General features: G+C 33.8%; 1 protein-coding gene across 13 annotated transcripts in view; it reads left to right on the plus strand.

The window, feature by feature from the left end:
• Positions 1–27,665, plus strand: part of LOC150099022 (uncharacterized) — a 589,139-nt gene that overhangs the window by 147,606 nt on the left and 413,868 nt on the right. For 3 of the 13 annotated variants that reach the window (XM_090405630.1, XM_090405628.1, XM_090405629.1), the window contains one exon: positions 24,882–25,001. The exons of 9 other annotated variants lie outside the window; for them this stretch is intronic. The gene's annotated coding sequence lies outside the window, so the exon portion shown is untranslated. Of the gene's footprint in view, positions 1–24,881; positions 25,002–27,665 lie in introns of those variants that run through there. One more of the 13 variants, XM_090405638.1, reaches the window with a different exon arrangement.

Genomic DNA, 27,665 nt, shown 5'->3' on the forward strand with positions numbered 1-27,665 from the left:
CGTAAATCTGAAATAGCCGATTGCAATTACTAGTAATTTTAATTGAAATGGTGATTATTGGGAGTGAGGCTTTTTTTTTCACACCTTTGCCATGAGGAAAAGATCATTGAATTAGAGGATGCAAAACCAACAGATGAATTTGTTACATATTTTAAGTGACGTTTAGACTTAACTATGGAAATGAATAATAGATCATATTCATGACGGAAGATTAATCTGAATCTGATGTTCTTCTTTACACAGCAGCGAAATATTAATATGATAGTTATCAGATTTCGAACATTTTATGCATTATCTTTGTAAATTGTGCGTGGTTATTATTTGATTAGTTTATCTGTTTCGAAGATGAAAAAAATCCAAAAATTTATTTAATCATTGACGCTTTTCAAATCTAGATCGCTTTTTCCTCCTGAAATTCACGGAGGAAAATACGCTTCACAAAAGAATCATACTACACTACTTATCTCGTGAATTTAGAATACTGGACAACACTATGTTGTTCACATTATAGAAAAATTGTAATGTTGTCAGGCGTAAGTAAATTTTTATTTTCATGTTTACATTTGAAGTACTGTATATTGTAATTTTTAAGGAGATTCACGAATGATTCATGTAAATACTGCTTCTTGGGACCTGTAAAGTTCAAGATGCCTATTCTCGAATAGCATCTAGAACTTTACATTTTGTGGGAAGAGCATAAATAATACAAATCGGATTAATTTGATATGATTATCAAACAGATTTGTCAGCTATGGATGTTAACGTGAAAATCTAAGTAGAATAAGTTCACGGAGTTAAACAGCACATTGAAAATTTAATCAACTCTTTCGTTCAGTCTAGTATATCTAAATATGAAGCAACCTCATTGCTGATTACTTAGCCAAATTAAAACATTTTTCATTGCACCGAGTCTATCTTGATACTGTTATTCTGTTTTCCCCGTTGTGTTATCGCAAAGCTTTATAATGGGCTACTAAGTTTAATATATAATTATTTACGCTGTAATATTGTCTAATGTATCTATAATGTTTTACTCTTGGGCTTGTAAATTTAGAAACGGAGATAATTTTAATATTTCAAGTATTTCTTTAGTTTGTTTTAGTCTTAAATATACTGATATAATTAAAGAAATTACAAACTATACGATTAATCAGTTTTATTTCTTTTTTTATTTCATATGCATTCTCTCAAAACTCTTGACATTATATCGGGCTGTTGACTTTAGTCTAATTATGCTTTCCGTTACGTTATAACATATCTCAGAACATGGTAGCACACTGTACATGACCTGAAGCTACAGAACGCATGACCGCTATATGCCTAGTAAGAAGTAATTTAATCATATTAATATCCTGGTGGGGATTTGTTCCATAACCATTGACCGGTTTGGAACAAGGAAGTTAAAGTGATCAAAGTGCCCAAAGAAATGTGTTTCTCTGCAGCACAGGAGCAATCGCGGTCAAAATGATTCAATAAAATAATTCATATCGAAATAAGCGGAAATATTATTCTTCTTTGTAATCTACTCACAACCTATAAAATAAGAGTTTACTAATCGGCGCTACACATTATACAAAATATAATGTATCGTTCATTTTTTGTGGCGCTGTATATCAATTATAAAGGCGAATTTTTAAAAAAAAAATAGAGAAAAGAATTCAACTTCATTTTATCAAAATTATTTTAAACTTTTTGTTCTAGTTATTGGAAAGAATAATGATTAAACACATGTTACGTTTATTCTGATTTCCTGAAGGCGAATCATATGGTTTCATATGGGGATGTTTCTTTCTGGAAATTGCGGTTTTATCCCAAGCTGACACAGTCCTGCCAGAGAACACAACAATTAACTGATGTAACATTTTCATTAATATAATCCATTCCTTTCTCTGCTAAAAATTGCCTGAAAAATTTCTGGTAACAGGCCCAGAATATGTTTGTTTTTTTGCCACTTCAGATTTCCAATAACCAATGTGGTACAACAGGAGGTGAAATCATTTTTTTGCAACAACTGTAATACATTTCCAGGGTAATCGGTTGATCTGGAAACAGTTTTACAAGCCTGTGATACTGTAGAATTCGAACACACACATAGCCTATCCTTGTTGAATGAAGGAACTTTTCCATCAAGCTTTTAGGCCATGATGGCTGATGGAGCATGTTTGTGTTAAAAGAGTTTTCTCCATGTTGCTTGCATTTTCAACTTGATCTTAGTCACTAGTGGCCAGAAGTGGCAATAAAAAGGCAAAAGGCTATGTATGAGAAGGATTTATTAATTCTTAGTCAATCCATCCACGGTGATAAAGTACTTAAGATTTCCAGCCTTTCGTGAGCGAGATGGTTCTAAAATAAGTTGCCTATCATTACATAAAGAAAGCTAATCAGATAGTTTGTTGACTGATTTTGATTTTGGCAATACAAGTAATTTCTTGTGCACAGTGATATTTAATATCTTTGAAGTGTTTCCTCACAACACTAAGTTTTCCAATGCGGGCAGAGGTGCTTATTCATGAACTATTTTTTGCTTCCTCTTAAATAAATCGTCTTCGTAACCACTTTGACCTTTTCTATCGATGAAAATCGTTGATCCTTGAAATCTAAAACGTATAACATCGTGTTTTATTACGTTCGATGACACACACCTCACCTGTATGCTGAAGCATTATCGTGCTACAACAGCTTTTGTCCTCACGTTTACAGTGCTAGCTAGTCTTCCTGTTCAGGTGCTATTTCTCAGGAGTTTCAAAAGATTTTTTATCACATCCCAATCACTGTGCTTTTTTTTAGTGCATGATAGAATTCTTTCGAATCAAAAACAGTTCTGTCATTATTGTTATCCATTGTTATCTTAATATATTTTTTATTTATTTTTTCATATTTTTATAATACTGTTAAAAGATTTATATTTCACTGAACAGTTTAAACAATGGATTCAAAAAATGCCATCTTGGTTTCATTGCATTTTTCATAAGAGTTTGTAATAAAATTAATAAAATGCTTTATCATTTTTATTTTTAAGCTACTTTTTTCATTTTTTTAAAAATATCAGTGCACTTCTTGAATTTTTACAATTAATTTTATTGTTGTAATGTTACACTGTTATTATACGACATTTAAGTTTAACTTTTCAATAAGTATAATTTATTTTTTGTTAACTATGAAATAATTCACCGAAATGTCTGATACAAATTGTAACTGCAGTTCGAAATTGACTATCAATAGATGACATAGTGACACAAAATACTGAAGCATATTATTGATTACATAAAAATAGCAGAGCTTAGTAGGTAATGGAGCATTCCCGTATCTCTAACCAGAGCCTGAGTTAAAAGACTGATATAAAAATTTAATTAATACTGAAGAGTAAGTTAAAAGACATATACCCTGCTTGAATATTTTTGGAAGGATGACAAAAACATTTGGAGACTAATTTGATTGTGAGAAGAATATGCGGTAAGAAAATGGTGTTGAGAACAATGCATTAATAAGACTAGCAAACAGAAAATTATGAATAAATTGGACTAAATTTTGAACACGAAAGTTTTGAAAACTAAACATTTTTAAAAACTAAAAATTAAAGATCAAAAAGGAACACCAACTAGTCATTTAACTTAGCCTCTAGTTAGAGATATGAAGCATCTCCATTACTAAGCTCCGCTATTTTTATATTATCTTTCATCAGGAGTAACATGCAACCTTAGTTTCGGAAAATCCATGTACCAATATTTTAGATGTTTTTTTACTGTTTGTTATAAGATATTAGCTGCAATAGTTTAGTCTAGCAGTTAATTCTCTTTACTAATGGCGATTAACTCTAGCCCTCTCCAGTGTTCTACTCATTAAGTTCAACTAAACTTTTAGAAAATAACGACAATTTGAGCTCTGGTGACCTTTTAGCTCCGCAGCTCTCTCATTTAGTTGCTGTTATGTAAGTTTTCTTACGGAGAAGGACAATCGTAATGAGAAAATAGCTTGGATTATTTCGTGCGAGCTTGGGTATAATGAGACTACAATTCGAGAAAATGCGATTTCAACAGTGTATAATATTGTTTGAAACTTGAACGCATTTTGCTTCTTATGACACTAAGCAATAAAACCAACCATTTTACGTCGATCAAGCTGCAAGTGGAGCAACTTGATGTTTATTATCCCACGTGCATTGTGAGACTGGCAGATTTTTTATTGTGTGATACAAACGGGAAAAAACTAACCTGTCACATTAACTACCTGAGGCCATATTAGGTAATAACAAACTTACTCATAGATAAAGTGTACTGAAATTCAAATACTAGTTTTTTTTTCTTTCATAAACTATGATGGCAAAGAGCCAAAAGTTATGTTATTTTCTTCATTCCTCCTTTGAAGAAAGAAAAGACACTTAACTGCATGTTGGGAAAACATGATCCAATTAACATTCCAGTAAAAACTTCAGTGTGGTCTTGGAGTATACAACGCTCATTATTGGTATTTGTATAGGCTCTGTGAAACGGAATCAGAGCATAACCATATCACTTTTTCAGAATATTAGTTACTAGTGATTAAAATGAAAGTTGTGATATTAATACTCGTTCTCTGTAAAGTTAAGATTTAGCTTAACACATTATTAAATGACTTTTAATAATGGAGTACTACGGTTATACTACCTGTGATTTTTCTGCAAGGATTTTTTTTCATTTTCGAGTTTCTAATTTCGCTACTATATTGCCAATTACATCATTTTTATGAACAACATTTAAAACGCGTTGAACATTGATATATTTCTTGCTAGTAGTGAGTTTTACTTTGGCAGTAATCGTTTTTATTTATAGTACTATATGATGATTTCAGTGAAAGTCGTCAACCGCAGAATACTTTTGCTGAGTAATAGTATTTTGAATTAGTGATATTTCAGAGATGCACAGGTCGTAAGATTATCGGAGGACATGATCGACAGCCTCTTCAAAAACGCTGTAATGATATGCAAAATACATTTCTACATACAAATACAAACACAATTCATTTACATAAAAATACTACAGTGTCTTCTCATAAAGTCATGATGAATGGAAATGAACATACGGAATTTATACCTAAAATGTCTCATCCTAACATAACTTAAATATTATGTAATTAAATTTGCTAAGAGCAGTGTTCTTAGACTTTTGTCTTTTATTTTATAGTGATTATGCCAGCGCTTGATTACTAATGATTAACAATGACTATTGTTAATAATAATTAACTAATGAATAACTAACAAATGATTTTACATCTGATATTACCGCTTGTCATATCTGCCGTGAGTTTAATAAATACAAGCTGCATAACCTCCTTACTTATTTTCGTATAAATCGGTGCGGATATTTTCTTCAACGTTTTAGAAATGTTCAACAACGTTTCTAAAACGTTATTGAACGTTTTAGAAAATGTGTATCGTGAAATAAAGCTTATATACAGAATTAGCAAAATAACACTGCTTTGTTTCTCGGTTCTACATCGGAAAGCGCAATCTTACTCTTCACTGAATATCTGTTCTGAATTCCTAAGATCATTAGCACAAACTCTTCCTCATTGTGAAAAACACGTAAATGTTCAGTGGGAGGACAATAAACGGCATTAAACCTTCAACTTTACCTAGACTCGCCTTATTTGACATAAAATTCATTCTAACATAAGATGTGAACAACCTTACATATATCATGTAATTAGCACATTTCATGAAAATATAGCCTCTTTCAACTGAAACCGGTTGTTTAAAATCGAAGCATTAGGAATGTATTATCATATTAAATGTTCAAACTCTTTTTCAATTACAATAGTTCAAAAAGAACTCAAAAGATGACCCCGGGAAGTATTTCTATAATCACAAATATTCTCTGCAATTAAATTGAACATATATCAGTGAGGACAGGAATTCCAAAATATTTTCAGGGTAAATTATAATTATTTAATTTAAACTTATAGGTTATTTTATTATAAATAAATATTCTAACGCCTTTTCATTCCTTGAGGGGATAGGTTGTTCTCTTTTAGTCTTAACTTTCTTGGACTGAAGTTGACTGGCTTGCCAGATAAATAGCATAGTTAGTTAACACTGTGCTATTTATCTATAGTCGATTTTGCGGAGTTTCCAGATTTAAAACTCGGTATTGTATTGTATTGTATTGTTTATTAAGCATTATTTATTATTATTATTATTCAAATCGTAAACAATTACTTTTTACAGTTTTATTTTGTGCTGAAACCAATAAATGTAACAAGTTCAAGATAAACATTTTTAAACAAAATTAACATTAAGTATTAAAATTTTTAAACAAAACTGCATTTAGTGAGTGTTTTGGGGATGATGTCACTGGATAGTTTGTATATACCTTATAAACGGGCGTACAAAACATAACATAAAATGATTATATCTCAGTCGGAAAAAACAGTAGTATATATATAGCAAAAATTAAGAAAAATAATTTTATTCTTCATCAGTTTTTGAATGAAGAATAAATTTATTTTTAAATTTTTTAAATTTTGAGAATTTTGAAAAAATAAATATATTCATCTCTTGTTACTAACTTTCACGGTCAACATTCAACATTTTCGGATATAGTGCCAGTTCTATAGTCAATGTTTCTAAGTTACTGGGTTTTAAACCTCAGTTTCCAGAAAGGGGAAAAACCAGTTGCCTGCATCTGAGTTCCAATAATGCTCAAAAGTACTCTGATTCTACAAATTGAACAACTATTCAGTCTCTGTGATAGGATATCATTACTTTCGTGTATTACGGTTGCAAATGATCACATCGTTTTACCTTTAACCTAAGTTTCTCAGATGTTCACCCACGTCTTCTTTACATCTTACTTATATTCGAGCTGTCATGCTGGATCTGCTGATCTGTACGTTGTTTTTTTATTATTTGGATACACCTCTTCGCAACTTTTGAATTGGAAAAGAGTCTTGTGATTGTGGCAATTATTTCCACTAGTACATATTTCCGCTATCATACATCTGTTATTAATTATGCGAAATTGTTTTAAAGAGGTTTTATTGATCGATCTGAAGACTTCGTAGCTCATTCGATATCTACTGTGCCCTTTGATTCGGAAAGATTAGGTTTATATTTTCCCTCTAGGATGTGCAAAACTTTTTATCCCACCTTTTCAACTAAATGTTACTTAGCTGGTCTCATACTGAGGTAGTTATGCTTTTCACCATGGAAATCAGAGATTTAGATCTCGCAAAACAGAGACAAACAAACAAATTATTTGGCAGAAATTGGCCTCAACCGTAATTTCTTCAGCTGTGATTCCAAACAAAAATAATTGATCGACCAAAAGACGTTTTCAAAATGCTGAATATATTTTTCTTAAATTTACCATGCATTTGTGGAATTTACTTTTAGTTTTATGTTCACTCTCAGCTTACATTCATAAAATAAACACATTTATAAGAGTAGGATAAACTGGCTTAACTTTACTCTATTTAAAAAATGTTGCTTGCTGCGGTCGTTTCTAAAAACTCTGCTTTATCGTCAGCTTTCCATTTGTTGGATGACACAGTTCAATAATAATACAGTAGAACTCATAAACAATTCGCCTCTCTACATAAAACAGCGGGTAGTGTTTTTTATTTTGTTTGCTGATGTATTTTTAGATTCATGGAACTTCGTAAAATTGCCTAGATAAAAACTGGTAATTTCTTTATCAGATAAAGTGTGCCTCTTTGTTGTTTACTTCAGAGAGTCTCATACAACGCCAGGTATTCCTTTATTCAACTGAACATTAAATCAGCGAATACCTCCAGCTAAGCAAATTGTAGTGTAATAAATTTTGTACTTAACTTTTTAGACCATCAGTGATTTCACTTATCTATTTTTTTTATTTCTGATACGGGAGTGGCAGGATTTTTTCCTTCCGGAAACTTGGTTTTTCGTCCCGCAACTAGCCGAATCGATCAATGGAACATATGCAATTTGCAGACAAAGGAATACAGGAATAGGTCTAACCATCGTATCATCGAATTACGGTTACGAAATCCAAGAATATTTGAAATGTCGTGGGCTCTTAAGTGCCTGTTAGAACTACTGATGATGATGAGGATTCAAATATGTTAAAATAATAAAATCAATTGCATTTATATTGGCTTTTATGGATTTTATGGTATGTCAGAAGATGTTAAATGAGCTGCAGTTTGGTATGTTAGGAAATGGTTGCAACCCAGGACTATTGACCCCATAAAATTAGGTCAGTAGTCTAGTGTTGCGACCTCAACATCGAAAGATATCTACCATACTTTTTCAGAAAATGATTTTTTTTAATATCAAACCCACACACTAAAGATTGCAAAACCTATAGATATCAGTGATATATATGTAGGCAAGATGTCAGTAAGAAAGAAAGAAGGGATCCATTGATGTATTTCTTGAAGATCTGAATGTTGTACTAATTGTCGAAAACAGTAATGGGGAAGGTTACAGAAAGAGGAGAAGAGAAGAGAAGAGAAGTTGGTTTGATAATTTGCATCTCGATCATTAATGGATGTTGACCGCTCCTGTGAGAGAAAGAGAGATTGGAGTGAATTTATGAGGGAAGATGTAGGATATTAGCATCAAAATGAAACATATTTTCTTTCCTGGATAGTTTCAACATTCATAGGGAAGTTTTTGGTAAACCACCTCAAATGTGCGAGTATATTATTCCGAGGTATGCAGGATTTGAAATTTAATGGTATCAGCAGCAGCAGTTGTTCAGGTGAGAACTGTGTCTTGACTGGAAATGGACAGCTAATTTTTAGGCCGAAGTTTTATTTGTGCCAGAAAAGACCACAGGTGTAACTCAGCTTGAAAAGAGAAATCTGATCATATTTGGAGATCTGGATATTATCGAAGTAATGGGGAGTGAAGTGGGATTTTTTTTCTTGTGAGAAATAAGACACGACAAAAACAAGGTTATTGTCACTTATCTGAATTCTCACTTAAACAAAGAGATCAGAGCTTAAGCATGAAAAATCGAATCTATCACTGGATTTAGGACACAATCATGACTAGAATACTTAGAAAAACGAAACTAAGAAATAAAAGCATGAAAATCCAAATATTATTCACCTAAAAGCATTTCGCTTAAAAACTGATCATATAAGAACCACGTTAGAAATACCTAAAATTATTTATATGTATTTAAGACGAACAATAGCAAGGACTCAAAAATCCATTCGTCTGTTTTGCAAATTTTTGTGTTTATTCTTTTGGTCTGTTTATCTGTTTTTCAGGATGAAAACCCAATGCTTCGATCGTATCAGACCGACTAACTCATATTTAGTAAAAAATCCTTTATAATAAATGTTCAGATAATAATAATAATAATAATAATAATAATAATAATAATTAATCAAGTAAATTTTTAAAAAAAAATTATTGATGAATTAGCCGGTTTCACGTGAAGGTGGAAGTATTTTTGATCACACAAAACTGTCAAATCGTCCAAAAAGAGTTAGTAGTTCACAGACATGATATATTGATCTCTATCCTTAATTGCTTTGAAACGCAATTTCAAAACAACAAACAACTGCAACAGCAAGCCAATTCCAACAACAAACAACTTTGTACTCGTATTTCGAAGTCTTAACTGACATTGATTGGCCACCGGTTGCAACTACGTAATCGCTTTTTTATTATGGGCCACTCAAACAATGTTCTTTCTCCTAAAAGACTAAGCCACACTAGAAATGCCTGTGCTACCATTACCAAAGTTCTAAATACAGTTACTGTACTATGTTATTTTACTATATACGCACGATTAACAGGGAAAAAAAATTCTGAGTGTGATTCATTTGGAATGCTCTTTTCATTTACTTTAATGTGGAAATTCCGTGTAACGTAATTCGCTTTTTTTTTCTTTTTTGCTTCGTCCTATTTAAGAAACTGCGATACTATCACTCCTGTTACGTTGTTATAACTTCTGACCTCTGCACATAAATTTTTCTCACGGTACTCAGGAGCACTTCCCTGTTTCCGAAGGCGACAGCAACATGAGCAGCACAGCAACAAAAAAATTACCGGAAATGCTCTCGCATCACGGTATAAACTGTCAGTTATTAACTTTAATTTAAAATATACACGAGATAAATACCTGGCTAATTACTTTTCTTCTTAGTTATTTTTTAATGCTAATTGGCGACCGGTATGTGGGTGTTGCCTGTTTATTGCAGATTTCGGATATAAACAATTGTTTTAAATATCTGAAGGAATTTGAACGCGATTCCATGAAACATTAATGTTTTACACATATGAAACTATTTTATTTTCTTGTACTTATAGGCGAAAATAGTTAATAATTAGTTTATGCAATGAATTTCTTAAGTAGAATGAAAATTCTACTGCATAACTTGGAAGTTACAGGACGAATGAGGAAACTAATAAAGTAAATGATGCTTTAAATCGAACATATTTCTAACTGCTATTAAGATTATTGCAATAGGAGTCAGAAGTATTTTACGCAGTGGCGGCCGGTGAAAATTTTAAGTGGGGGGTGCTGCATATACAAAATAAGAAAAAATAATTCATTACTTAAATTAAGGGGATATTAAATCCCACATAGTTTTAAAACCGAATAAGAAACTCAAAGATTGGAATCAGAGAGTTTCTTGCCGAATATAGTAAACTATAAAGTATCGGCGACACTAGCGTTAGCCAATGCAAGTGATCCTAGTACGTAATACAATACCGGGCAACTCGTTGCAAAGGTGGGGGAGTTCAGATCGCTATTCTTAGGTATTTTCCATAATGTAAAAACACATTTCCTAGGAAATGTATGCTGTTATTACATTATGGAGGGAGGTCACTATCCAGACCGGTTTCAGCCTTTTTTGAGGCTTCATCAGTGAGTAGCTAGACCTAATACCAAAGTGTATAGCGAAAAGAACTTATATACTCTGCGAACGAGTTATCCAAACAGGTGCAACCATTAAGTTGCACCTGTTTGGATAACTCGTTCGCTGTTTGGATAACTCGTTCGAAAAAAAAAAAAATTCATTTTTTCCTAATCAGTAACCAATTTATTTATAAGTAAATTTACAAAAAAATGTTTTATTAAAAGTATTTCATCCTCACTACGAACACACACCGATAATAAAAGTTTCGTATCTCACAGAAATAACGCGCACAAGCATACAATATATCTATAGCGACAGTGCTCAATGAGCAGTGTCGGTTTCTTGATTCCGACACTGCGTTAGATCGCAGTGCATTTGTTTCGAGTAACGATAACTGAGAAAATATAATTCTTTTCATATTTTCAACAGTGACACTCATCATGATTCAGCCTTGTATTTATAATAAATAAATAATTATGTTATTATAACAGAATAAAATAAGATTTACCAAAAATATTTCACCTTTACCACGAACACACACCGATAATAAAAGTTTCGTATCTCACAGAAATAACGCGCGCAAGCATACAATTTAGCTGTAACCTTTAACATGTTGTAGCGACATTACCCAACGAGCAGTATCAGATTCACTTGTTACGTGCAGCGACAAGTGCAAACGAATATCGGCGAGTCTAGCCGGAACTGACCGAACGTGATAATTCCCACTGCGTTAGATCGCAGTGCATTTGTTTCGTAATCTAAAGCGTTAATCGAGCAATTCCAATTATTAACTATTCAATCAATGTCAATTCAATCAAGGTTACAGCTTAGGTTTCGACACTGAAACCTAAGCTGTAACCTTGATTGAAGTGTCGCAGTGCTTTTGTACAAGCCGCCACTGATTTTATGGCTACATATTGAGTTACATACTGCCTTAAATACTGAACAAAGACAATTCAAACTTGGCGGTTCAGATATTTTATTCTGAATGCTGCATTGCTATTTCATGAGTTGCATATGGATCAAACGTCTAATCCAATATTTATTGAAAGTTGAAGATTCAGTGTTGAATGACTAGATTTTACCCATATAAAATATGCAGATAGTACAATTCTAAGTTCCAGAGACAAAAATAACATGAGCAAGTTATAAATAAAATACGGATGAAACGACAGAAATACTGGATAAGACTTAACCTTAAAAAAGAGAAAATCCTTGTCACGGGACTATTTCAATTGAAAAGAAGTAGAAAGAGTTATAGTTTAAATACTTAGCAGCAAAATTGCAGGTTATAGAACAACAGGAAGAAATGCATCAAAGGGGAAAAATTATATTTCTTTACCTTCTTTTATGAAAAAGTAACATACATATTGACCACAAAGAAAGACTTGTAAAATTTGTATGCAAGCCATGGATTATCACTAAAGAACTGGAGAAAACGTGATTATATGCACATATGCACTTGACGTACTGTATGATGCAACAGAAGAATGTTCAAGATCAAGTGACCAGAAAAAGTGCTTTAAACAAGATGGTGATGAAAGGAAATGAGAGAACTACTCACTATTAAAGGAAATTACAATAATAAAACGGAAACATATACAAGCCACGTGATAAATGGAAATGAGGCATCAAAACTCTGATCACTCTTCAAGGAAATTAAATTACGGAAATAAAAAAAAACATGTAGACGATGACGAGGATAAAATATTGCGATGACCTGAAGGGCTATAGTTGAATTCAGAAAAAGGAAGCCTTAAAAAGAACTAGCAAGTGAACCAGATAAGCGTTCCATGTTGGCCTAAATACGTAATGGTGAAGGCGCGTTATGTTGCTGATAGTTGAGTTGCTGAACTTAAGCCTTATTAATTTTTGAGAAAATAAATATATATATTTAGAAATAATGAGTGAAGGAAGACTACCCATAGAGATATCGACCTCAAGGGAGAAGGAATAGGGGATGGCCTTTGAAAAGATGGGAAAAGACCGTAGCAGGCCAATAGGCCTATTACTGGAAAGGAAGAAGAAGAAGAAGAAGATAAATGTACAATGTGATTGCTTCTTGGATATATCAAGAAAGCAATTAAATATCAATTTAGAAAGCATTATCAAGAACACATATACTATAGTTTATTTAAATGCTGCAATGTTTTCGTGGCAATGTCTGTACTTTAGGCTAGCGTAAAGTATTTCCTTTTCATTGTAAGGCTAACAACTAGCTACTATTAGTTACATGCAGAAAAGGTAGAGATAGAGAGTTTCCCCCCTGTTCTAGAAAGTTGTTTATATATATATATATATAAATCATCAAATATTTATATATATAAATATATATAAACAGACGTAATACATACATTAATATCTCATGACATTAGTTGTTCCTGATGATAATTTTAAACTCAACTCATGTATTCTGAGCACTTAATAGAGATGATTTTGCATTTGGGATTAAATAATACAGTATAAAAGATTTAATTCATTTTTTACAGTTGCGATTTTAAAAATTGCAGCACTTGGGAACAATTCCACTGTATACTATCCCACAAATCAAAATAGAGTAAGTGTTTCTCGAGGAAAGCAGGAAGTGTTTCTATCGCTACATCCAGCCAATTACTTTCTATCCAACGAATTATTATTTAGAATATAGGATAAAGGTGGAAAAATGTTTCTTCTTACTTCGATATTAAAATTTGAAATCTTAAATTATGTACATTTCAGAATACCCTCTCTTTGTTAGCATATTATTATCCCACGCTGTTCTGTACTGTGCAGAGTTGAGCAAGACATGGATCGCGATCCGTTGGACGACTGGGAAACACTTTTTGGTGGACCATCTATGAATGCATAGTAACGTTTTTCATGGATAATACCTTGTTGACTTTTATTTTTTTCATCAGATTTGTTTACACGAAGCATAACTACTCAGACATATTACTACTGGATTCCCCCCCCCCACACACACACAAATAGCCTCTAGAGGTATCAGGCGAGACAGTTTTCCCCTTTCTACTTACATTGTGCTCAATTTCGGCTGCCATTTTATTATTTGTTGAAAATTTACCATACAAACTGATAATGTTAAGTAGCAGCGGAAGCACAAATAAAAAAAATCTTTCGCTTTAAATGTAAATCATATATGGAAATAACTGGACTTCGGAATTCGGAAAATATGTATTTGTTATTAGCAGCTTCCAATAAATTAATGATTGATTAGTAGTGTAGCGACGATACCACGAAACTCTGCAGTGAGGAGATCTAAGAGACCTAAGATGGAATAGGTGAACCTATCCGCGGACAAACAAAAATCCTTAAGGTATTAAGGAGGGTGATGAAAGCTTGTTACAGTGGGTTTCAAAATTGCAAGAATCGCATTCTAATATATATATATATATATATAATAATAAAAAAAATCACTTCATAATTTTATAGTTTTTCAATTTTAAATTAATTTAAAATGATCGAAGACATTCCTTTCTCAGCTTAAATTAGGAATATTAGTAAACAGGTCCGCTTTAAAACAAAGTTCATTTAAGTTGAAGCTTTGGCTCATCATTCAATTCAGATATAATAATTAAATATACTTAATGAATGTTATTGGCGCATAATTGGAAATTAGCTCGTGAGTATAATGTAGGGATGATTTTTCAAGTTTCCAAATTGATCAGTTAATAACTCATTAATCTTTCCCAACTATATATCTGGAGGGGTCTCAACATAAGACATACGATGGGGAGCGAGATATACTAATTGCGAGGACGGCGTGGTTTAGTTTTCCTGATATTAAGGTCGAAACAAGAGCTAAGGCTATGAGACCAGTGTATTATGTCTGTTAACTTCCTGTAGACTTCTGCCGGTTTTCCTGTAGTGCTAAAAGAAAAACTTGAGTTTCCGGGTGCAAAAAATCTCCCACTTTCATATGAGGTCGGCTAACTCACCTTCGTTAAATATAATAAAGGTACTACTAATGATAACAACCGCATAAGAACTATTAGCTTCCGAGATGGGTTTCAAAACCAAGTTTATCCTACGAAATGATATTGTCATTACCAGCTGAGCTACCTATTTTTCCATTACGCCACTGATGGTGGTAATGGTGTCCAACGTTTTTGAGCTGAGAGGATGAATTATGCGAAAAGTGAAGAGAACCGTATTTAACATTTTAATTTAAAAAGGACATTAAACCAATAAGTTCCAACTCGCATTTTAACCTCTTTTTCACACACACACACATACACACACACACACACACACACACCAATATGCTAACTGCGAACTTTAGAATATAAAATTAGAAGAGAAAAATAGAGAAAGAAGGAAGCGAAGCTGGAAATAAAAATTCACTCCTTTTTCTTCTGCAGCTTTTCCCACTTAAGTAGGGTCGCTGTTTGTGGTGAGTCTCCTCCACAACCTCCTATCTTGGGCTCCAGCCACATCTAAGTTCTTCATCCTCAAGTCCTCCTCCACCATCTTACTCTATCTCTTCTTTGGCCGTCCACGCTTCCTCTTTCCCTGCACATCCATCTGCATGACCTTTCTTCCCACTTACTCTTCCTCCCTCCTCATCACATGACCAAACCATCTCAACCTTGCCTCCTGTAGCTTTGCTCCTAAGTTCGTAACTTTCATCGTTTTCCCCCTTACATAATCATTTCTCAGACGATCCTTTCTGATCTCACCGCACATCCACCTAAGCATTCTCATCTCCGCTACCTCCGTCCTGCTGATCTTATTTTTCCTCAGGGCCACAGTTTCCATAGCATACATCATAGCTGCTCTCACTACTGTCCTGTGGATTTTGCCTTTAAGATTGATCGGCACCCTCTTATCGCATAGCACTCTAGCCATCTCTCTCCAGTTCCTCCATCCTGCTTGTATCCTGCAACCCACTTCCTTCTCAGCCTCACCATCCTCTTTCATTGTTGAACCTAAGTATCTAAAGTCACTGACCTTCCTGATGATATTTCCTTCCAGCTCCAGATCTGTCTCCTGGCTGCCATCCATTTGCAATACATATACTATGTCTTACTTCTGCTCAGTCTCATACCTCTCTCTTCCAGTACTTTCCTCCAACTTTCCAGTTTAGCTGCCACTTCTTCCTCTTGATTCTGCACACAACACGATGTCATCTGCATACAAAATAAAAATTCACTCCCGTATAGAAAAGAAACAGAATTGTGTTTGATATGAATGGTAATTATAAGTATATTATGTCTATTAACTGCGTGCGTTCTTCTGTCGATTTTTCTGTTTTGCGGCATTACACATGCGATTTTCTTTGATGCAAAGACGGTGCAACCTAAGCAAACTCGCATTCGCATTCATTCGAATTCGAATTTAATAACTAATAGTACTATTGTGCTAAAAATAATCAGTGAGATGTTTGGAATTTTATTGCTGCGACAATTAATCATGATAGAATGAACTATGGTACAGGAATTCCCAAAATAAAGAGAGATGATGGTTTGAATGTTTGTTAGTAATTTTAAACTTGGTCAGTTTCATAGCTCTCAGATGTAGCATGACATCGATAATTGTCATGTTGGATGCATGCAATCATATGATCAAGCTTATCATTAAAATAGATGTATCAACGATCCTGTTATGAATTAAAATTGTGAATTAATCGTAGTACAAGACTAGATAAAATGTTCATACCGAAGAAATAGTGAAACCGACTCTGTGAAATAGTAAAATTGTTAGATAACATTGTATAGCTTTTATGCAATTGAAAATTATTGCTAAACGCTTATGCATAGGGAGACGATTCACAATCGACAGAGTATTTTTTTTTAATTTATAAAGTTTATCTTGAAACAAAGTCATCAAAGAGTTAAAGAAACTTTTATTGAAGTTCCAAGCACTACGGTCTTTACCGGGAAGCAGTGATATATCTATTCAGGAGGTTCAGAACCGCAAGTTTTATGCAGAATACTAGTAAATTTACGTCATTTAGGAATAAAGCAATAAATGCCTGAACGAGCTCGAAATGAAAAAAAAAAATTAATCAGTAGTAGAAAACTGAATTTATGGTTTTTTTTTTTTTTTGCTCATAAGACCCCCCCCCCTTAATTCCCCTTGAGGAATTTATTCGTAAGAAAACGCAATAAATACCCCAAAAGGATATCGTATTTTGCATTTTACTTTAGCATTATAGTAGATATTTCGAACAATTTGAGTAATAAAAAAAAAAAAGAACTTACGAATGCCAAGCCAGTTATAGAACGAGAAAAATTTTCAGTTCTGGTAAATACCAAACAAGCATGGAGGATGGAAATGATCTAAAAGAATCGTAAAATAGTGCTTTTAATAGCTTTCCTTCACAGCTATCGACCTACATCCATTTGGTTTTATATATACTCTAGTAAGTTGATTTTTGTTATTTGAAATCTATCATTTTGCATCATTTGGTATGCTTTTATTGCTTTGTTTTTTCTAAAATTCAGCGGACTCGACAAGTTTTAACTTAAACTTATGGTAAATACCAAATTTAAATGTGATCAATCCAGATCGAAAAGAGTTTTAAATGCTCACGGATGGAGTCACTGAATCTTATAGATTTTACGCATTTTGATTAAGAAGCTACCTACTTACTTTTACTTTTTCTACCGTTGCTGTGGTTGCCGATTTGTCTAATTTCATAATTTTGCCTGATAATATTTGCATTCTAATGTTTAATTTGATTTTTATTTAAGCTATCACTACAGCCATTGATATTATGTAAGAATTGGGTAGTTTGATCTTTCAGTTGCTTTTCTTTTTCAGAGAGAGAGAGAGAGAGACTTGATGAATTTACTACAATTCTTAGACCTGTAACTTATATTTTGAAATACTTATTGTTATTTTATCCATATTTTTATCAATTGCGGTGAATAATTTTAAAAAGAAAAACGAAAACGAAACTGTTTTGCTACTGACAGGTACTGTCAGTGACAACCTCTTTTGAAATACGTTCTTTTTCCATTTAATTAATTTTTTTATTCTCCAATTAAATTCTCTGAACTGTTATGTTTGTGGTCAATGTAGCTTGGACAACTTGTCATTTCTGCTTTCGTTTTACTTAGAGATAGCCAGCTGATAAAATGCCCCGCCTAACCCCTTTTTAACACCGGAATATAAACAATGCTCGAATGCAGTGAGGTATAACAGATCGGTATCGCCCCACTTACGACACTAGAACCACAACAACTCGTGTGTGACGACTCACCAGGTCGGGGGTGACGGTGGGAATCTCACACTCTCCAGTAGTCTTAAGGCCTTGCTGACAACTTTGGTTTTCCTTGACCGGCATAGCTTGAAAGTAGGAACTTTCACATGAGTCGATTAAGTGAAGGTGGAGTAGTTTCCGTCCAAATGACCACGCATTTCTAGAACTGTGTATTATACGGAGGTTTTACTCTCTTTAGGCTACTATTACATTCTAGGAATGCTGATTCTGAAGAATGCTTTAGGATCACGAAGCATATTTAAATGAATAGTATTAGTATTGTTTGAATGTATTTGATGTGCATTATTTTAAAAGCTCTCAAAAGTGACGTTATGTGTTTTCGTGTTATATCTGATATATTCAAAATATTTTTCTAACATGTAAACATAAAATACAAGCTAGTTCTTTTTTCGTCAAACGACATATTGCATTTTTCAGGCAATTAAACCACTAGTTCATAGAGCTTATAGATCATATTTTATTTAATTTGGAACTCCTAGCACAGTGGACAGCGAGTCGCTACCACTCGCCACATAATAAACTGATCATTAAAAACAGGTCCAAATAGCAATCTGAATATGAATTGACATCTAAAATAAAGACATCATAAAGTCAATATTTTATAGCAGAAAGAAATTTAACTGAAGAATTTGCTTGAAAGTAATTATGAACGTTTAAGCAGTTTAGTTTTTCAGTTTCAAATCGTAATCGTTGGGTATCTCAATCTATTTATAACACCGGACTAATTTATTCCTTCTTTTCACTATCCGACTGAACCAAATTGCTGTTGGAATTATTGTTTTACAAGATACAGTTCATCTCTGGTTTTAAAAGGAAAACACACACACACACACACACACACACACACACACACACACACACACACACACACACACACACACACACACACACACACACACACACACACACAAACTAAATATGAATTAAGTGAGGTAAAAGGGAATGTATTTGCTCATAGGATAATAATTTAAATATTAAATTACTTCTACATATTTTGCTATTCATTGTCTGGCACTATTTTGGGAAGTTTAACATGATCGAAATGGTACTGACTGTTAACCATTTTTCCTTCTGGAACAGATTACGGTTCCATGAATGTCGAAGAAAGTAGTCAGCATTGCTTTGACTGTATACTTCTGCAGTCGAACTTTTGGCTGTCATGGAGATGTCTGCGATCTCCATTCTATGCTTCGCCGTTTTGTTTCTAGGTAGTATTGGAAGCACCACAATTCATCCCCAGTCACGATTCTCTCTCAAATGGTACGATCTGGGTTAACCATTTTCGAATTTTTGACACGAGGTATTAACACTGTCTCACTCAGAGATCTAACAAAGCTATCGCAACGTGCAAGTACTCTTTGGAAAGCGCAGTTCTCTAGCGGTTAAACGATAGACTGTTTTGCCCAAATTTGTCACCCGTAAAAATCTGTCTCGTTATTAAACGGGTACACTGTGTATACCATGAACGAACGAGAGACTCTCAAATATCATGCAAGATGAGGATTTTCTCTTGTTTTAAGAGACTGAAATGCCAACATATAATCTTACTAGATTCTTTGAAAATTCGTGATAGAATTTTGAATATTATCTTCATGATATGGCATCTAAAAGGATGCCATATCATGGTATTTTGTGAAGACATAGGGAATAGCACCTGGTTTATCATTGGGATTTATCGGTGTGGAACATTCAGACTTATATATTAAACACGAAGGTGTCAGCACTTCCTTTAAATTGTGCAGACACCTCAAAGCTTTTATTTTATGATCTTATAAAGACAGCGTTCCTTTACAAAAAGAAAAAAAAAGCTTAAATAGGTCACACTGGAAGTTTTGAAATCCCACTTAGTGAACATAGCAACGTCGCCCACAAGAGCATGACGGATGTCATCGGCTTCAATGACCAGTCTATATATGGTGTTTGATGATCGGTCCAATCCAATTCGTTCATGAGTACATCAAACCGCTTTAGTTATTTTTTTGTATTTACTTTTATTATAGTGAAAACTTCCTAAAGATGCTGTGAAACACTGGACAGAGAAACACATAGAAATACACTTTACTCATATGAATCTCACCGATTCATCGTCTCTAACAAGATATGAAAAGTGATTTCCCATTATACATTCTATAAAGAACAAAACCAAAGTAGTAGTTCAGCGTAGAGATCATTCTTAAATGTCACACTGATAATAGAGAAAAAGAAAAATTATAGGGGAAAATGGGATATGTTTATAATGACGTCACGTTATAAAGAAGTCGAAGCCGGTTCAACAGAAGACCCTGATATTCAACGGAAAGCATAAGCATTGTTCACTTCTAAGAATTGACACGATTTACAACGAAGTGGAACTTATGGATGATTTCATTACATTGTCATTTGCTTTGTTTCTGTATTGATATACAAACACCATGTCCGTCACTCCCAATCATACGGTTTGGAAAAGCATCACCTTTTTATTTCGAATTCCATTAGCGTGTGGATGGTCAGGTTGCATGAGGAATACCATAATATCAACTACGCGGATCGAGTACATCCAGACAATTACAGTTTCGTGTAATTGTCTGGATGTGTTCTCTTCATGTGAACTGGAATATTTGATTTTATTTTCAGCTGTAGGTGAGTTAGTCGGGTTCATAAGGTGATGATAGCGTCTTTCCTTCTATAAACTCGAGTATTTTATTTAGCAAAACAAGCAAACTAGTCAGCGAACACACACACACACACACACACACACACACACACACACACACACACACACACACACACACACACACACACACACACACACACACACACACACACACACACACACACACACACACACACACACACACACACACACACACACACACACACACACACACACACACACACACACACACACACACACAGTCTCTGTAAGTACGAGAGGTATCACATTAGCCTAGTTTCTTATAGCAGGATAGAAATGCGATAGATTTATTATATAAAAAAGATAAAAGTTGTCCGTTTGTTTTGATAAACAAAAAAAAACTTGTTCTTCTATAAAACGAAGTTCTAAAGTCAATTTTAACTGTTTTAGTTAAATTAGGCTATTATCACACCTGACACGTGTGTTTTCCTTAGAGAAACACAATCGAGAAATCGTCTCAAGGAGTGGCTAGAAGCCATTAAGAATGATGTTTTCCCGAACTTCTAAGCAAGGTCTTAACCAGTACATAACAATAGTGAATAGACGGTTTTATGCCAAAATAGTCGTCATTATTTTCTATCAACTCCCAATCTTCAAGGTTTTATTAGATATTAACTTTTATTATTATACGTTAATTATCAAGTTGGGGATTTGTGTGTGGTGGGAGAGAGAAGAATTCATCTTAAATATATTGCTGGATTTTGATTACATAGCTATTTTTATTATCGCTGGCGCGGTATGATGGTCTCGATTCTTTAGTTTCTGTTACTATTGAAGAGTTCACAATTTTTGTGTATAGTCGGCTAACTTTATCAGCCTCTCTCTCTCTCTCTCTCTCTCTCTCTCTCTCTCTCTCTCTCTCTCTCTCTCTCTCTCTCTCTCTCTCTCTCTCTCCTCCCATTTTATGAAGTGCGTTCATATTTTTTCCCTGGAATTTACTTTTTAATAATTTTGACATTTTAATTATCAGGACATTTTGAGAAATTTTTATTACTAAATATTTTCTTGAATTATGTTCCACAGCATAATTCAAGCTTATTTAGCTTATTAAAATCATTCTACAAATATTGCATATTAGTTGCATACCTTATCTTTGAATGACAATGGACCAAGAACTATAAATTCTTCTCAGTATCAATAATATAAAAATTGGATAACAATGGATCAAAGACTGACCCAAGTGGCACACCACTAGTCACCTTAAGTATTGCAGACTTCAATCCCCCATATTCCAATATACCGCTTTTTGATGTCTGTCAATCAGCCATTCTCTTATCCACACTTATAATATTTTATAATCCAATCCCATATTCTTCAAGTTATGCCGTAGTCTTCCATGTCAAGAGTCTTGGAAAAGCCTGAAACCTAAAAGCCATCTACCTATCGTATCATGGTGTATTTATTCTCTTTATTTAACTCATTGGTAACATCATCAAAAAATGTGAGCAATTTGCCGAAACACGACCTTCTGTTAGTAAAACTATGCTGTTCATTGTAAAGTATAGATTCTCTGTTAACCCATTTCTGTATATGAGCTCGTACTAATTTTTCCAAAATCTTCACTACCACCACTCCAGAAATACTGATAAGTTGATAATCTCTACATGTATCTACACCATCCTCGTGTGCAATGGGTTTATCATACATTCCTTCCACTCCTGTATAATTTTCCATGTGCTGAGACTCAAATTATATAACCGGGTTAAAGGAACAGCCAGTTCAGCTGAACACTCTTTTAGCACTGTGTGCTGGTATCCTATCGGTCCCTAATCTTTTTCTTATTGCCCAATTACTATTCAGTTTTTGCAAGAACTATAGTACCTCCTCATCATACACCCTCTGTCCAAAAAGAAACTGAACTTTTTATAGAAAATAAAACACAGGCCAATAATAATTATTCAAATAATTTATTTCAATCAATATACTCTCCCTCAGCTTTGTTACAGCGTTTGCCACGGTCAGTTAATTCGGAAAATGAGTTTTTTATATCGGTTTTTGGGATACTGTTGATGATCGTGGTTACTCCCGCTTGAACGTTTTCAATGGTGTCGTATCGCTTTCCGTTCATCGGCAAATGAAGTCGGGAGAAGGGAAAGAAGTCACTGGGTGATAAATCAGGTGAATACGACGAGTGATCCAACATACAAACTTGGTTTTTGTTCCAAAACTGTCTCACAATGTTCGAACGATGATATGGTGCATTCTCGTGCAAAAGTAACCAGCTGCCTGCACCACGATATTCATGCCGTACGCGACGAATTCTCGCTATCAATCGCTTCAAAACTTCGAGATAAAACTCACCATTGACCGTTGGCCAGCCGGAACGAATTCTTTGTGGATAATGCCCATGGAATCGCAGAAACAAATCAGCATTGTCTTTACTTTTGACTTCGCCAAGGTGTACAACTGAGTTTTTTTTCATCCAGTGACGAGGTAACAGTGAACTTGCTGTTACTTATACCAGTTTGGTAGCTTTTAGCAATATGGGCACTTATTAGTTGAGCAATCTCTCCTGCATCTGTCATACCTATGCCTTCTACATTCAGCAGAGTTATTCTTTCATACTCGTTCTTTTTTTTTACTAGCAGCATAAGATGGAATTCCTTTGGGTTTTGTTTAGCTTACAGAGCCAGTTTCGTTGCATACGCGTTATCTTTTCGTACAATACAGCAATTGTAACTGTTCTGACCTGCACAATTGACGTCATTATTATTATTTACTATTATTTGGTGCATGTAATACAATATATATATATATATATATATATATATATATATATATATATATATATATATATATATATATATATATATATATATATATATATATATATATATATATATATATATATATATATATATATATATATACATACACACATGTCTGTATTGAAATCCTGTTTTATATAACAGTCATATGTATATTCTTGTGACATGTGACATATGTTGATATATTAAGGCATTTAAACGATATACATATACCGTCAGAGTTGACAATGCCAAATGATAACGCTCTAGGAGTGGTTACGATTGTTTTGAACTTAACTATACACCACAAAAAGCGATTTACGTTATCAGCCGCGACCAATGAAAAACAAGACCAGTTAGTTGGTTATTCATTGATAATGCAGTTAATATTGGTTTATAAAAATCTATGGAGATGGGAAGCGAAGAAGGGCTTAAAAGAAACCAAAATTGCACTGCGTTATATTAGGTCATTATTAATCGACCTCGTTGATACTCGAATAATGGAAGCAGGGAATGACAGCTAAACCAAAATTAAGTTGTTTGGCGGTTATGTAATTATTAATCTACCTCATTAGCCGAGTGGACAGTTGCCCTGCATTCCAGCCTACAGGTTTGAATTGCATAGCGGCATGATTATCTATGAACGTCTTCAGGTGGTAGAGGGTAGATATTTCATAATTTAGTGGGAAAGACTACGATCCCGTTGAAAAGTACTGGACTCTAGAACAGGTTTCCCCGATTTTCTGAGTCGTATCCCACCTACGGTACAATATGTTATAGTTTTATAACTTTTCATGAGTGAGACTGTCATCCAAAATAGAAAGTGACTTTGACTTTCAAAATGTTTGCATTAGATTTACTGGTTTGCAGTATTTCACATGCAGTATTTCACACTCTTTGAAAAAACGTTACGGCAAATTTCTTGGCAGTACTTTCTTTTGGAAATAGTTGTTTTTAACATGAAAACAACTGTTGAACGTATGAACGATTTGAAAATATTTAAAATATATCCTGAAATAAATTGCATTACAAAACGCTATCTTTAGTTGTACTGGTATGCTATGCTTCAGTAATGACTTATCTTAATTGTAATAAGTTACTAACTCATGCTGATTTGTATTGAATTTGTCGCACAATTTGTCATACGTCACTCAAATGGGAGAGCACAATCATTATTTGCCGCAAAACGAAACGATTTCTGTATTACTTGAGACGTTTATTTTTGTGAATTAAGTTGTCAATAAGTGATTTAATAATTAGATATTTCGTTAATATCAATGCAAAATTCTAACTGAATGGTTTGTTTCATGTTTGTTTAAGCAGGTAATTAGCTAAAATTAGGCTAATAGTGAATTTAATTTTATTATTTTTTTTTGACAATCGCATCTACCTATCGTAGGTGAATTATACAAAGTGCCCTAATGGTTGGTAACACGGCGGGAGCCTATCTCTAGAGACCAAAGATGGTATTTTTCCAACCCATTTCAGGCTTCCAGTAAGCAGGCTGGTCTCATAATAGGTGATGATAATGATTTCCCACCTAATTATATATATATTTTTGTAAAACTATATAATTATATTATACATAAAAATCAGATTGCTTTTGTCGTACTCATTATGCTTTAGCCCCTTAACATACAACGACGTCTGTGACACGTCTTTTGTTTATTGCACCAAAATTGATTTTGAATTTTGGTTTCACATATAAATACAACCGAATATGGACGTTAGACAATCTTGTGCTTATTTCCTTTCAGCCAAGAAAAGTTTCCAATGGCGTGTATCGGCTATTTCTTTGCGTTTGCACTAATTCATCATTATTTGAAAAATAATGATGAATTAGTGCATTTGATCCAGCAAATCACCCTCGCCCAAAGCTCGCCCAAAAAATTGGCAGAAAAACGACCGCTTTCTGATTTTTAATTGGTACGTTAAGGGGTTAACTATAAATAAAAATACTAAAAAAAAACGTAACTACTCTTTCTTTAGCTAGAATAAAATTTCTAACTTGAATCGCTCTTGTTAATCTCGAGCAATAAAGGTATGAATTTCAGGCACTTGGGTATACCGTGGATTGTTGGAATTCTCGTTTATTGGTTAGTGTCTTCCGCTTTGATGGGATTACGTTCACTCTGTTTTTATAGCCTTAGTCGGGTACGAAATAGTACCAGTTGACTGCAAAGGTGGTTAATTCCTGAGGATGTTTAAGAAATAGACTCTGACTCTCCCGATAATGGAACTGTACCGTGAATGACTTTAACGATTAGATTAAGTTTCCAGGGACTCGAGGTGGTCCTATCTTATTTCATCTTTCTAAGCTAGTAAATTTGGAATTATTCAGAAAACAAGTATGGCATTGAGTCATTTTCAACTGAACAATATGAGTAGGAAACTTGTTTGTCCATGAATCCTGTTATTAGGTAAACTAATGGCTTAGCATATATTCGCTTATTTGTAATTATTTGCATTACTGAAAAATAGTGCGCTAGCAGGTCATTTTCTCAGATGCCATTTAACTTTTTCAAAAATTTAACTAGAGTGTTTCTAATTGTTTTAATTTACCTGTTATTTTTATGATCGGTTATAACGTAATTTAAATAAAATAAATAATGTTTTTTTAGACCATGTGCAATCATAGATCATAGATGGATCGATCAAACCTTACCACTGACTGAAAACTTTCAATCTGTAGTAAATGAAAAAAAATGTCGTCAAAGAATTATCGGATCATGTAGATCGAATTACCCCTTAAGTATTTTAGACTGTTGAAAAATATGACTATTCATGGTTATAGCATCATGTCAGTTCTGCTAATTACAATATGTCACAGTTGAATGAATCGACACGTGTCCGCATCAGATATCACTTTGTATTACGTACTCTGTTAAGAATGTCAAATAGAATGAGTGTGTGTGTGTGTGTGTGTGAGAGAGAGAGAGAGAGAGAGAGAGAGAGAGAGAGAGAGAGAGAGAGAGAGAGAGAGAGAGAGAGTGAGAGCATTAATAAACAAATGAAATTTCTTCTCATACTTTCTGAAGCCTTCATATTACCATGTTCTGTTCATTTCTAAGGACGCTGTATTATCTGAGATTGAGATTTATTCATATCGTACAGTATGTTGACATTTACTTGAAAAGTGTAGGAATAAAACACTGAATCTATAATACGTTGCTCTTCCTGAAAGAAAGAAGAAGAAGAAGAAGAAGAAAGAAAAATTCTGCCTGTTTCTCATACACCAGATATGAACGCGGATCTTTCCTCCCTCCCATGCGAATTATACGACTCAAAACCGTTCAACCACGGAGGCCGTTGAACGTGGCAACTGGTTTATAAGGTGTGGGAAGGAAACATATTTATTAATTGATTATAAGATAATAACAGAAATTATTTTAAAGAAAGCAGCTTAAAACAAACGTCATACCTTACTCATTAGCAAAAAAATATACATTCCTTTTGGATATCGCATAGCGTCATGATCCCAGTGATGATAACATGTAAAAAAATTATGTTTATAAGTAGTCAGAATTTATTTTACTCATAATAATTTTATTCTTTTGAGGTATTTAGTCTTTTGTTCAGTTTAATAAATGATATTTCACTACCTCTACATCAGGAATTTTTCGTTGCGGTTTTGAATTACTGTCGTAGCAGCTGAGGCTATAAAGGGTATATTTCGTAAATTATTTGCCATGCTATTCCTTTCTAGTGCAAACAACAATAACAACCCAGGCAAATCGTTATTGCCAATATTGAAGGAATCTTATGGAGGAGTAAGGCACTATGAACATCATATTCTTTAGAATTGCAACAACGTGAAGTGGAACGACCTTGCTTGTTTTATACCAACAAGTATTCTGGTCTGATGATATCCTACCCCCCCCAAAAAAAAAGAAATTGTGCTTAAAAATTGTGCTGCAATGCATATTGCATATCGTCTCAAACTTTCATACTCATCCAATATCTATCCTCTACAAAAGTAAGCCTATTTCCAGCTTATTCTAAAGAAAAGGGAGAAAACAGATAAGAATCAGCCATCAAATGATAATTCCACCTCTCACTTTTTCAAAAATAATGGGGTACATCATTGACAGTCAACTTCTCAACCGCGTGGTGGCCGTACGATTAATTTTTGACCACCAATATGGATTTCATCACGCTCGATCATTTGTGGATCTCCTCTGTA

Source organism: Typopeltis vanoorti, chromosome 15, assembly GCF_054136105.1.
Source record: "Typopeltis vanoorti isolate ZY-2024b chromosome 15, IOZ_Tvanoo_1.0, whole genome shotgun sequence".
NCBI lineage: Eukaryota > Metazoa > Arthropoda > Arachnida > Uropygi > Thelyphonidae > Typopeltis > Typopeltis vanoorti.